Source organism: Salarias fasciatus, chromosome 13 (genome assembly GCF_902148845.1).
Source record: "Salarias fasciatus chromosome 13, fSalaFa1.1, whole genome shotgun sequence".
Classification (NCBI taxonomy): Eukaryota; Metazoa; Chordata; class Actinopteri; order Blenniiformes; family Blenniidae; genus Salarias; species Salarias fasciatus.
The window spans coordinates 8,849,620-8,861,995 of NC_043757.1; the positions used below are offsets into that span (position 1 = coordinate 8,849,620).

The 12,376-nt window shown below is 46.4% G+C and overlaps 1 protein-coding gene across 2 annotated transcripts in view; it reads right to left on the reverse strand.

Moving 5' to 3' along the window:
* Nucleotides 1-12,376, reverse strand: part of inpp5a (inositol polyphosphate-5-phosphatase A) — a 153,935-nt gene that overhangs the window by 33,620 nt on the left and 107,939 nt on the right. The gene's annotated exons all lie outside the window — the stretch shown is intronic.

Genomic DNA, 12,376 nt, shown 5'->3' on the forward strand with positions numbered 1-12,376 from the left:
TCAGCACTTTGAAACCAAGCGCGGCAGATGTCCGCAAGGCTGTTTAACGCACCGGCTTCTCTGAACCTCTCAATAAGGCCCGGCGCATGTTTGAAATCTTCAATAGCCACTTATTTAAATGTCTGCTGCGGTTGGGGGTTCGGGCTTTTGTGATCCGGGAGGAGTGAGCCGGCGCCACCGCGGCCATTCATGTTTTCTTTTTTCAGCGCCTCGGATCTTAAAGAGAGCATTTATCCCTTTAACGAGAAAACAAACTCACATCCAAGCGTGAAGCAATTATTGTAGCGCGTTTAAATATAGCCGGCAGCACTGATATCGACAGGGTATAAACACTTACTAAGCAGCCGGAAACACGGCGCCTTCATTTAATTTACCTATTCCACCGCACCTCAAGCCCCAAGGAATCAATTGAAGGAAACAGAGAGCGAGGTAATCTGTCGCCGCCGGGTCAATTACGAAGTATTGAAGACCCAATCAGTGGTCGGTTGATTAGTGACGGTCCAATAGGAACGCCGTGTTGAGTTCATTACTCGGGGATTCGATACAATCAGTTTCAAACAATTAATGAAAGTCCAACTCTGTAGCGTCTGAAAAGGGAGCTGCAGCTTCGTGAGCATCACAATTGAGAGCGGCGGGCTCCTTCATGCGGTGGGAAATGCCAGTTTAAGTATTTCGATTGGATCGCTCCGTTAAGCCACTTCATCAGAAAGTGGAGAATTTGAATGGTCTTAAAACATGCTGTGAAAAAAGGCATCCAATATTTTACCATTTTTACAACTTTTAGTGTTAGAATTCCCCTTTTCTTTAATTTTCTTGCACATTTACATCTTCCGGCTCACAACATTTTTCTCATACAAATATTCACCAAAAACTTTTTGTTTAGAGACTGACAGAGAGATTGCCAAAAATACATAAAAAAAAAGTCACAGTGACTCTACAAAAACACACATTTGCACCTGTTTTCTTACTGTTGTCTCGGTAATAATGTACAATATATTTAACATACGGAAAGATCTTTGTAGAAATATTGGGATGACTTGATGCAAAGTGACATGACACTGAAAATCAGTCTCATCCAGGCAGGCACAAAGAATTTGTATCGACAATATAAAATCTAGTCCTGTGATAAATCAAATATCACAGTAAATAAACACTACAAATCTCAAATTCAGTGCTGCTGATTTTCTTGTTGTCCATAAATACACCCATGATCAGACCTTTTTTTAACTACGAAGAGTACAGTAAGGTTTCATCCAGTTTGGAAAATCGATAGAGAGAGAAGTTTGGGAATATTTTAAATTGAGGAGAATGTTTTCTCTTCCCTTGGCAGTTTGACCGCTTTTCCAGGCAGGTGACCGACCTGCTCAACCCCCCCCCCCCCCAACACACACACACACACACAAAGAACACTGATTCATTTGGAGCACCACCCTTTAATTTGTTTGCACCATTTCATCTAAATGATGTGCTTGTCCTCAAGAGAGAGAGAGAGAGAGTGAGAGAGAGAGAGAGAGAGAGAGAGAGAGAGAGAGAGGGAGAGAGAGAGAGAGAGAGAGAGAGAGAGAGAGAGAGAGAGAGAGAGGTGTAATTCAGCCAAGGAAAAGAGAGGAGAAAGGGAAGGTACCAGGGAGGAGGGGTCTTGACACCCCACCGCAGGGCGCTAGGCAACCATCTAGTGGGTGGGCTTTGTGATACATTTTACCAATTTTTCATGCCCATCCCTCTTGATGTGACCCCACTCAGGGCCCTTTATGCCCCTGACAGCTCCGCGCAGGAAAACATGCTGCCGCTCTGATAGCATGAAATCGGGAACAAAGACCCCCGGGGAGAGGGGAAGGGGGCCGCCGGGGCGCGCCGTGCTCCGGACCCGCCTGGCTCAGGACACAAACAGATGTTAGGCCAGCCCCAGCTCTCACTCAGCCCCCTGAAAGAGGGGAGGCCCTGTCGGGAGAGGAATGGGCCCGAATCGCATTGTTTCGGGCCTCCCCTAAGACAAAAAGTGGAGCCACTCCTTCTGAAAGGGCCCCGGCAATATGGTGGTGGCAGATAAATCACACGGGAGGCTGAGAGAAAGGCCCATGAATTCTCAATGCGGCTCTTAATGGGCCCTCTTAAATATGATGGGGATATCGGCGTGAATGGAGCCCAGTGACTTTTAATGCTGGCCGGGCAGAGCCAGAGCTGTTTAAAGGCCGGCGGTGCCAACGGCGGGTTTACTGCTGCGTGACAATGAGCCTTTCTGTAGAAGATCGCTCTCTCGAGATCCACACTGACAAAACTCAGAGCTCGACTCTTCTGAATAATCCCGATTCCTGCTGGGTTCATGTGAAAACGCCGCTCCATCATGGCTCCAGTCTGACACGAGGACCACGTGTTGAACCAGCGGCTCCGGCCGACTTGTTGAGTTGCAGTCATGAATCCGGCCGTGCGAGGCCTGTAAAGCCCGCCGTTTTGCATATGCATGAGGGAGAGCCAGGACGATTAAAATGCCGGAAACGGCGGCGGTCGCAGAGCGCGCGCATGTTTCTGCGCAACCCCCAGAAACGACATGTGTCCTCTGGACAAGCACTCCATCCTTCACAAGAGAGGAGAAAACACAATTATTGTGCTCGGTGGTACAAAGGCGAAGGACTGCATTAGTCCGAAAAAAGAAAAAAAAATAGACTGACATCATACCAGTTGGACACTATGTACCAGGCACAAAGGCGTCCCTATCCTTCACAGTTTATGCCACATTTCATCTGGACTAAATAATAGCATCACTGTTTGCTGCTGCTGTTCCTCCTCTGTCGTTTCAAAGCCGGCGGCCATTCAGACTGAGAGAGGGAAAGACAAAGGTTTGAAGGAGAGTTCTCATGTTAGAAACACTGTTTGTGCATTAACTGGGAGATGGGAAAAGATTCCACCCCCCCCCCCCATCTGCAACACACTGGGACATTCCCAATGGAGAATTTAAAGCAGTCAGATGTGCACAAATAAGTTATTTTTAACTTCATATCAATATTTTATAAAACTCAAAAAACTGCAAATATTATGCTTCTTCTTACCACTCACGTTCAAAAGACGTGCTGTTGGACGTAGAAGGCAGCACAGAAATTGTGCAGAAATATATTGAGTTAATCATAATTTCTGAATTATTTCTTAAAGGAAATCTGGAGCTTGCCAACTTTATCTCAGTTCCCATCTGCACGAATGTTAGTAACAGAAAACTGATTAGAAAAAGAGGGATTACTTTGATGGCTTCAACTCCTCGAAGTTTAAATCAACACTATCATATCCTGAACGTCCCACTCTCCCAGGGAGAAGTTTTCAAACGTTAAGTCCAGCAGGTTTCTATTCATTCCCGTAGAAAAGGGTTCGGGTTAGTAATAAATAACACTGACCTCCAAGAATAAGAGAATTTATGCGTTAACTTTGCGGTCGTGGCTTGAGTGATGATAAATGTGTCCTTTCATGTTGAAATGAGGGATAAATCCAAATCTTTTGACGTTTCTGTTGCAGCGTGAACTGAATCACCTCTTTGGCCTTGTTTACACGGCATCTCCAGTGAAAACGCATCGTTTTTGTGTTTTTCCTTCAGGAAAGTTTACACGACAACTTTCCGAATGCAGTGTAGTTCACCTGTCAGAACATGAGCTGGCGCTGTTGCATGTTCTTGTAATGAAACCTCACATTTATTAACACTCAAAGAGCACCGCTGTTCAGATTATTTGAACATCTACTGCTCAATAAAAAGAAAGTAGAAACCAGTAAAATCTTTTGTTTTTTTCCCCCCTCCCTTCTCCAGTTGGTGTAAAGAGAGACATCCGAGCACCAGCTGGTGGAGACGGCGAAGCGCGGAGGGGTTAACTCGGGCTGCCGCCCTGACCGGGGCCAACCCCGGGGGGCGCGGGCCCCGCCAGTGCCAGGCTCTGCGCTCATCCTTGGCCCACCGTTGGCATGGTGTTCCCAGCTGCCAGTCACAGCGCCGCCCCCCTCCCCTCTGCCACCAATCACACAATGGCAATAGCATGGCTGGCGCCGGGCTCAAACGGCCTGTTGTTAATGAGCAGGGGCGAAAACAGAAGCCACTGCTTGTTCTTCATTTGCCAGCGTTTTAATGATATGGACAGCGCTCCCATCAAAGCCGCATCGCTCCGGCCTCATAGCTGAACTCCGTCTTTCCTCCGTGTCTCGGATTCATTAGCATTGAGAGCAAACAGAAGAGGAGAGCGAGAGAGAGAGAGAGAGAGAGAGAGAATAGGGGCGCTGTTGTCTAAGCAGGAGGGGGAGATAGTCTCCCTCTACATCCAGATGGGTTATCAGTGATATAATGGCTCCTCATTGTGATAGATTGGACGGGGCCTGTTAAAATGTCTTTATTGTGCTGAAAGGAAATATCGCCACGGGCTTCACCTGAGAGGCCATAAACAGGCGTGGGTCACACAGCCGCCGCTAATCACTGCGTTCCGACTCGCACGCTGCAGTAAACAGGCGGGGTTTACAGTGGGAGCACAATTAAGACAATGCTAGGTGGGATGTCTTCATTTTTTTTTTTTTTTTTTTTGCCAGAAAAGTATATTGATTTAGTAAGCCACCGCAAACCATAAAGAGGATTTGTCAATACAATTTGGCGCCGCAATAAAGTGGTCAAATACAACACACTCCGCTGCCTCTCCAACGACACCCTCCCCTGGAATTATGACACTGAAATCTGTCACATTTCCAGCTCCTCTGTTCCGCCCTAATACACAAGGGCTGGTGCGTTTGTGTGTGTGTGTGTGTGTGTGTGTGTATGAATGCATGAGTGTGTGTGTGTGTGTGTGTGTGAGGGCAGCCAAGAAGGGTCGCGGTCCCTGGTGTCAGGGGTTCCACACAACAGAGGCCCAATCAGTGCTGGCCCGCTGGTTAATGGATGGATGGCCCCCAAAATTAATTAGCCTGACTAATGTAGTGTACACTTAATTACACCGGCCGCCTTTTGATTTATAGCCGCCCACGTACGCACACGCTAGTCAAAAGCCGGGCTAAAAAGGGAAAACGGTTCAGCCTTGAGGAGTACAAATTATTTACTGTGCACAGGCTACCTGATGAAATGTGGAGGGTTTTAACTCCTGGCACACACACACTTCATTCTCTGCCATTTACTTGGTGATATTTAAGAATGGGGGGAAAAAGATATTTGTTTGCATTCTGATGCTGTTTTGATGTGTTGTATATAGATTTATTTATTAAAAAAAATTACTTCTCATGATTGAATTTAGCACATAGGGTGCCAAACATAAGGCCTGTGGACCAAACCTGGCCCACAAATGGCTCCAAGCCGGACCGCCAAACCACCAACCAAATGGTAAAAATTTCAAATAAAGCGGATTTTAGAACAAATTTCCGAAGATCAGCGGACGTAACGCAACACAGAGACCTGAGCTGAGATGTCGGGGATGCGGCCATAAAAGGCTAGCAAACTAGCAATGGCCTCAACGCCATGTGTCAGGGTGAGTTTGTGAAAATCTACGTAACGGTAAAGTTTATTGGGCATGTCACTGTATTCGTTAAAACTGGCTTTAAATTGCTGCCATTTTCTGGGGAGACTGTGAAAAATAGACATTTTCATAAATGTTTCAACAATGAAAACTTAAAAATTAAAATTTGAAGGATATCATGACATTATTTTCCCGGTCCGGCTGACTCAACATGAAACTACGTGGCTCCTGAACTGAAATGTTTTCAAACAGCATCTCGGCTGTAAAGATTGAACATTATCTGAAGGTTATCTCCTCATAAGGTCAATCCGCACTGACAGATTACTACACACCTAAATTTGAGTCTACGGACAAAAAAGGTGATGAAAAGCTTGACTTTTAATGTTTCTGGAGAGCATTTCCTTTTTTTTGGCCAAATTTCTTGAATTCTAAGATTTGTTTTCACTTAAATCTTTTTTTTATCAGGTGCACTACATATAAAAAGTCGGATTACATTAACCCTTTAAAAGACATTCATTTCAACACCACGGCCCAAACTGTTCAATACTCTTTAAGTTGATGAAAATTATTGTCATGCAACATAAACATAAATTACAATGATCAAAGTCACTTCTCATTTACTTTGAGTTTACAAAGTCTCTGAAGTTAATGAATATTTCACTGGATTTCCATAAATGATTGTGTCAGTGCTACTGAACAACTCTGTCCATTATGTGCTATGATTAACCTAAATATAAATCACTAATAGCAGTTTTGTGTGTATAACTGCTTGAGTTTCACACGGTTTATTGATCATATTTTAAAATGAAATACATCAATCAGGTGAATTTACTGAAAGGAGACGATGCTTAACAAATCAAAAAGGCAAATCTTATTGGCAACAGCGACGTTTTTCAGCCTTCTTTTATATAATTGCCAATAAAGCTCAATAATCACACTGAAATAAACAGAAAGTAATGCGAGTGCTACTAAATATGATTGACTGAACAATTAACAGCCAATACATTCATACAATTCCTACATTTTAAATTTTATTACCAACTGAACTGAATTATTATGGAGAAAGCTGCACACGAGAGAGAGGGGAACTTGAGAACTTGCTCCTTGAGATGTCCGTGCACGAGCCTTGCACTTCAAAAGAACACTAAAACACTGAAGGAGCACGTCTCCCTGAACAAACTGCTCATGTTTATGTTGCCTGTGTCCCGGCCGTGCGTCCTGTGTGAACAGTGACTGATGCGTCGCGCTCGCTCCGTCATTATTGGCGTTTCACGGCGTTCATTAGGAGCGAGGACAGTCTGGGGCCCCACCTTTAATTTCATGCTGCTCAAGCGAGAGAAAGGACGCAGGACAAAGGGAGGCCAGATTGATGCCCCGTCCCCCCCGCGCTCCTACCGCAGGCGGCAGACAGGGGGCGCTGGGTCCAGCCTCTTTTTCCGGATGTAGCCTAATGAAATCTGTCCAACAGCAGCAGCAGATCAGGCCCAATTAAAACAGCCCCGCACCATGTCACGAGGACAGTAGATCAAGTCAGCAATTAACCTTCCCACTGGCCTCTATCAATCCTTAAATTGGAGCGGGCCGGCCAGCAGCACACAATCTCTGCAGATATTAAATTTACATTCTATTAAGTTTAATTAGGAGGGATTTTAAATATACTGAGAGTCCAGGCACCGAGCCCCGAGCCTGTCAGCGACACGGCTGATTCACGGCGGCGGGCTGCTCCGAGAGGCCCGAGCACGCTCGCTCTCTCTAGCACACAACGCCGTCACCTCTCCACCCCGTGTGCCTGAAGCACAGAGAACCGGGGGAACACGGCCTGGATGAATCCACCAGGCTTCTCCACCGGGCTCTGGGAGGTTACTGGAGGAAAATCAAAGGGCTTCCACTGTCTAAGCGACTGAACGCTGGCTGTGAACATGTCTTTCAGGCCTTTTTGGTTACAATAAAACAGGAGTAAAGTATTTTACAGATCTCAGGGGCAAATTGCTAAATCTCGAAATTCCTAATTGTCACAGCTTGTTATGGTTGTGGCCACTTTTGAAGCCTGCAGTGAGGACACACTGCCACTCCAGCTGCCATCAAATGAGAAATTAGCATTGCACAAGTTTTATTTCTGCTCATTTACAGCAAGAGTGTGTAAAAAAAAGAGGAAAAAAAACAGGTGAGCTACCTTGGTAGTGTTTTCACAAGGGCAAAACATGCAGGATGTTTGCAGGTTCCAATCTGATTTTGATTAAAAACACATTTAAAAGGACCCCGATGCTTAGATGCAGCAGTGCAAGGCAGGAAACCCCGGATTTGAGGTTGGAACAAAGCTCACAGGTGGCCTTCGACTTGTAAATCATGCTTCAGCTGCAACCAGATAGCCTCTGAATATATTGCCAGTTGATAGCGTGGTGGGCTACACCTCATTCAGACTTCAATGAGACTCCAACACGAGTGCTCAATGAGGGGGCTAAAAGGAATCGAGCACTGATAAGTGGACTGTGAAGTATTGTATGTGCGAATTCACCGGACAATATCTTCAAGCCCCGTCCTTTGAGGCCGCTTGTTTTATCAGCACCGATGCAAAGCGTGATCAAGCCGGAGCGTGATCGGACCCATGGGAGAGCGGAGCGAGGGGCTGGCGGGGATTGGACCACCTCCAGGCTGCTCAGCCCTAGCATTAGTCTCCACGTGGCTGTGTCTTTTGTCTGCCAGTCAAAAGGCCGCTGAATGGGGGTCAATTGAAACCAATTCCCTCTGTCGGACACAATTAATGGGGTTGCCCAGGAGGGTGGGTACGGGTGGGGAAGAGGGGGCAGCTCCGGGCCTTTGGTTACTGATCCTGCCGTGCAAGCATGCCTGGAATTCGCCACCTGGAATTTGCCCCAGTGACAATAACAAACCCACCTCCTTCCTGGGATACATTCTGGACGCCATCCGCCCTCCCACGGGGCAGGGCCGGCCGGCGTGGGAGTGGCGAGCGGTTGTCCGCAGTCTAGTCACCCACAATGAGGGAGAGACGGAGAAGAAGAGACGTGGTGTAGCGTGCAGCTGGACAGAAATGTACTGGGGAGTATTTTCTGATCCAGTGATTCTCAAAGTGAGGCCTTGGGAGGCCCATGGGCGCTTCGGAGAGGAGCTCCCCTGGTCCTTCAACCAATCACAGAGCCATTGGATTTCGCCATCATTTCCTGTGCTTCACACAACAGCCGGACTCTTATCCATTGATTGAAAATGGCGCAAGCTTAGCGAGAAAAGCCGAAAGAGAGAGAGAGAGAGAGAGAGCCGGCCTCTCTGTGTCTGAATCAATCTTCGGATAAGTATGGACGATCGATCCAGCGGCAGCCCATCTACAGTTAAGCACCCCAGTGGATGTGCACTAATTGTCCTGTTGACATTAATTGTCATTAAAGGGCTTAAAACGGCCTGCTGGCTGTGAGTTACATCCCCAGCCAAGGTTGCAACCCATTTGTTTATTGGTGACTTCACAGCTCTGTCTCATGCGAACACGCGGGTCGCTGTTAAATCAGACAGGTCCGCCGAGCGAGACGGGTTTATACGCCGCATCCTGCCCCTTTAACAACGTGCAGATGACATCATCCGCCTTGCTTTCTGCTGCTGTTGTTGTTGTTGTTGTCCCCATTAACCCTCCTGTTTACGGCAGCACAGTTAAAGGTACAGTAAGTCTGAATTGCTTTCACACTGGGTGGAGGTAAAGAGACATTTTTTAGTCACCGGACTGGTGGCTACAACCAAACAAGGTTAGAAACGTACCATAGTGTTTTTTAAGGAGGTTCCACTGTGTTACATAACAAAGTTCAGTCACTGGGGCATCAAGAGCGTCAGCTGTGGGGAAATTTCTTGCATGCAAAGCTGCCAGGTTGTTCTGTGATGATGAGATTTATTACATATAGCAAATCTGACTGACTCATTTACACCATCTAGTGGCATTACACGACTGAGGGCTAGCTGCAGGAGTTGGCGGCTAATCTTCAGTCGATATGTCACAGAATATAGGACGACGTGATTTCAGACTTTTTTTGCCGTCAGAGATGACATATTTGAAAGAAAATATGAAATAAATGGTCCTTTTTTGAATCGTGAGTAATTCAATTCCAATTCAAGCGTTATAAGACTATTTTCTTTTTTTATTGGATTTCAAAAGACAGCAGTTTTCCCGAGGATCTGTTGTCAATGACAGTGAGAAACAGATCTCAACAATTCTTGGCGTAAAACTGTTAGACACGAAGCTCAACCTGACAGGTGGGCCGAAGCCTCTGAACTGTCTTCTGGTCTATTCCGTCACCCGCAGCTCCAGCTTCCTGAGTGGGCGGTCTCTAAAGGGCCCCCCTACACTGCTGCCACACCCATTTAGACACAGTGAATCAATCGGTTTCATCTGGCCTAACAAATTGGTGTGTGTGTGTGTGTGTGTGTGTGTGTGTGTGTGTGTGTGTGTGTGTGTGTGTGTAAGTGAATGGGGCCAAGGTGCATAAGAAAAGGGGCTGTGCCGAAGGGGGACGAGGGCGGCGGGGTGGCGGGGGGCAGAGATGGACACACACCGATGCAAGCCTAACACATCCCTGGAAAAGGGGTCGTGACCCCCACCGCACTCAAACAGCATATCGGAGCGGTCGAGACACGGAGAGGGTGAGGGCTTACCTACCACAGAGCCGCGGGGGACAAGGAGAGAGTTATCAAGATCACACACACACACACACACACACACACACACACACACACACACACACACACACACACACACACATTTAAATTCTGTGTTTTGATACAGTCACATATCCAGAGAGAGTCAGCACACTGTAAACTGTAAAAAAAAAAAAAAGAAATCCTTTGGAGTATGATTTGTATTATTTAATGCAAACTGTTATTTGTACTCACTGTCATCAAAAAAGACAAGTGAACTGAAGAGAAGTACAAATAAAATACTTTTGCTCATAATTTCTCTCGTCGTTTGCAAGTGCAAAAATACAAGCAACTTTAAAACTGTCATTTCAAATGTCACTTAAAAAGCTGAAGTCGTGTGGAATATCTGATCCGGTTCTGGGAATAATGCTCGGCTGCTTGAACTCCCATTCTTTGGTAGGTCTGAGATCGGCGGTTTGAGATGATCTTAATTCTCCGATCTATTAATCTGAACTGATGAGAAGCAAAAGGTGGCTTTAGTAAGATCGATCACAGAGAACATGGATTCGTGAACCGTCTGCTGTTACTGCTGAATTGTCCTGGTTTTAACTGGAGCAGCGACGTCTGGAATCACCTCGTCTGAAAATCCAATTCTTAGAGACAGATGCAGATGTTTGCTATAAAATAATCTACAGAGAATTTCCAGAAGCTTAAAATGCAAATAATTGCATGTAATTGTTCAAATTAAGCACATCCGTGCTCTTCGTCAGCGCAGGATGTAGTGAGAACCAACAGATGATCGCAACACGAGTTGACATTATTCATCACTGCTGGAGCCGACACACGTGCAAATCACAAGTACACTTACGCAACCCGCAAAAACACACAAGTTTGATTCATCAGAACACACCACTGCTGTGTACCTCCAGTCCGACTGAAGACACTGGCATGTCTATTAGCCTGTCTACATCTGGCTTCATGAGCTGAGATTTGATTTGGATGCACGGAAACTCTCAAAATTCTCAGCATCATGTACCGGTTTTACACTTCGGAGAATACGTTTTCCTGCAGTTTGTTCAAATAACTGGATATTCTAAAAACCAAAATCAAAGTGGAATACATGACATTTAACGATTTGAACTGTTGACTATTAGTCATACCAGTAAGTCACAGATGTATTTTTAAATATATTTCAGTGTTTCCAGTCTTCAATATCTTTAAAAATCTGCTATTTCTAGCATCTGATTGGTTGTCCGTTATTCTTTTATGCAAATATTTCACTATAAATACTACTGAAATTTAACACTATTCACTGTGAGGAAGGACTGTATCCTTTAATGAGTAGAACACGGTGCGTTTCATCACAGCACAGCTGATAAGTAATAAAGGGGATCTAAAATCAATGCGGTGACCTCAGTGAGAGCCAGGTGACATTGACTTGCAGGAGCTGCTCTCTGAATGGGCTCAGTGTTTGAACATCTGCTCCTGTGGATTCTGGATTTCTTCTCCTCTGGAGCACCGTGCGCTCACATGACCGGGCGGGTTAATGTGACCCAATTACAGCGCTGAAATCAAATGTACTGCACAAACTCAGAGGCAATTAATCAATGCCTGCTGATAGATTGCTGAGTGAAAACATGTGATGTCCACTGGATGGCAGATCCACGTTTGGCAGGGGGGTTGGGGGGGGGGGGGGGGGGGGTGAGATGGAGATGGTGGTTTACTGTCCCCCCTGGTGGCCGGGCGCTTCTCTGCAGGAGGTTTTCTCCTGAAGTGATTTGAGACATCCATTTAGAGCGCTTTCCCTCCTCTTCCCTCCGCTGTGAATGGGGCTCTGAGAGAAACGCACAATGCCCACACCTTCAACGGACCCACTGATTGGAGGAGCATTGTGCCGCGCAGGAGGCCGAGGATCGGCCGACAAGTGTCTCTCCCACTCTGTTATCACAGCACACGGCCGTCTGTGGTGGGCTTCCGTGACCTGCTCTGCCCCTAAAACCCCTCCCCTCCCATGGGCGTGCAGCGCTGAATGACCACCTCAGCTCTCGCTAGCCTCATTTGCACCAAGAGGAGGAGGAGGCGGAGTAAGAAGGAGGGGAGGGAGTGAGAGGAGAAGGGCAGAGAGAAAGAGCGCTGAATGGCACTGTAACATAACAATGCACTTGGAGGCTGGGTTGGCAAACACAGCTGGGCCGGCCACAGTCAAGAGTTTAATGAGTCATAACTCTGAGGAGACAGTGCACCACTAAAACCACTTCTACTAGATTGCAATGGCCCCCTCG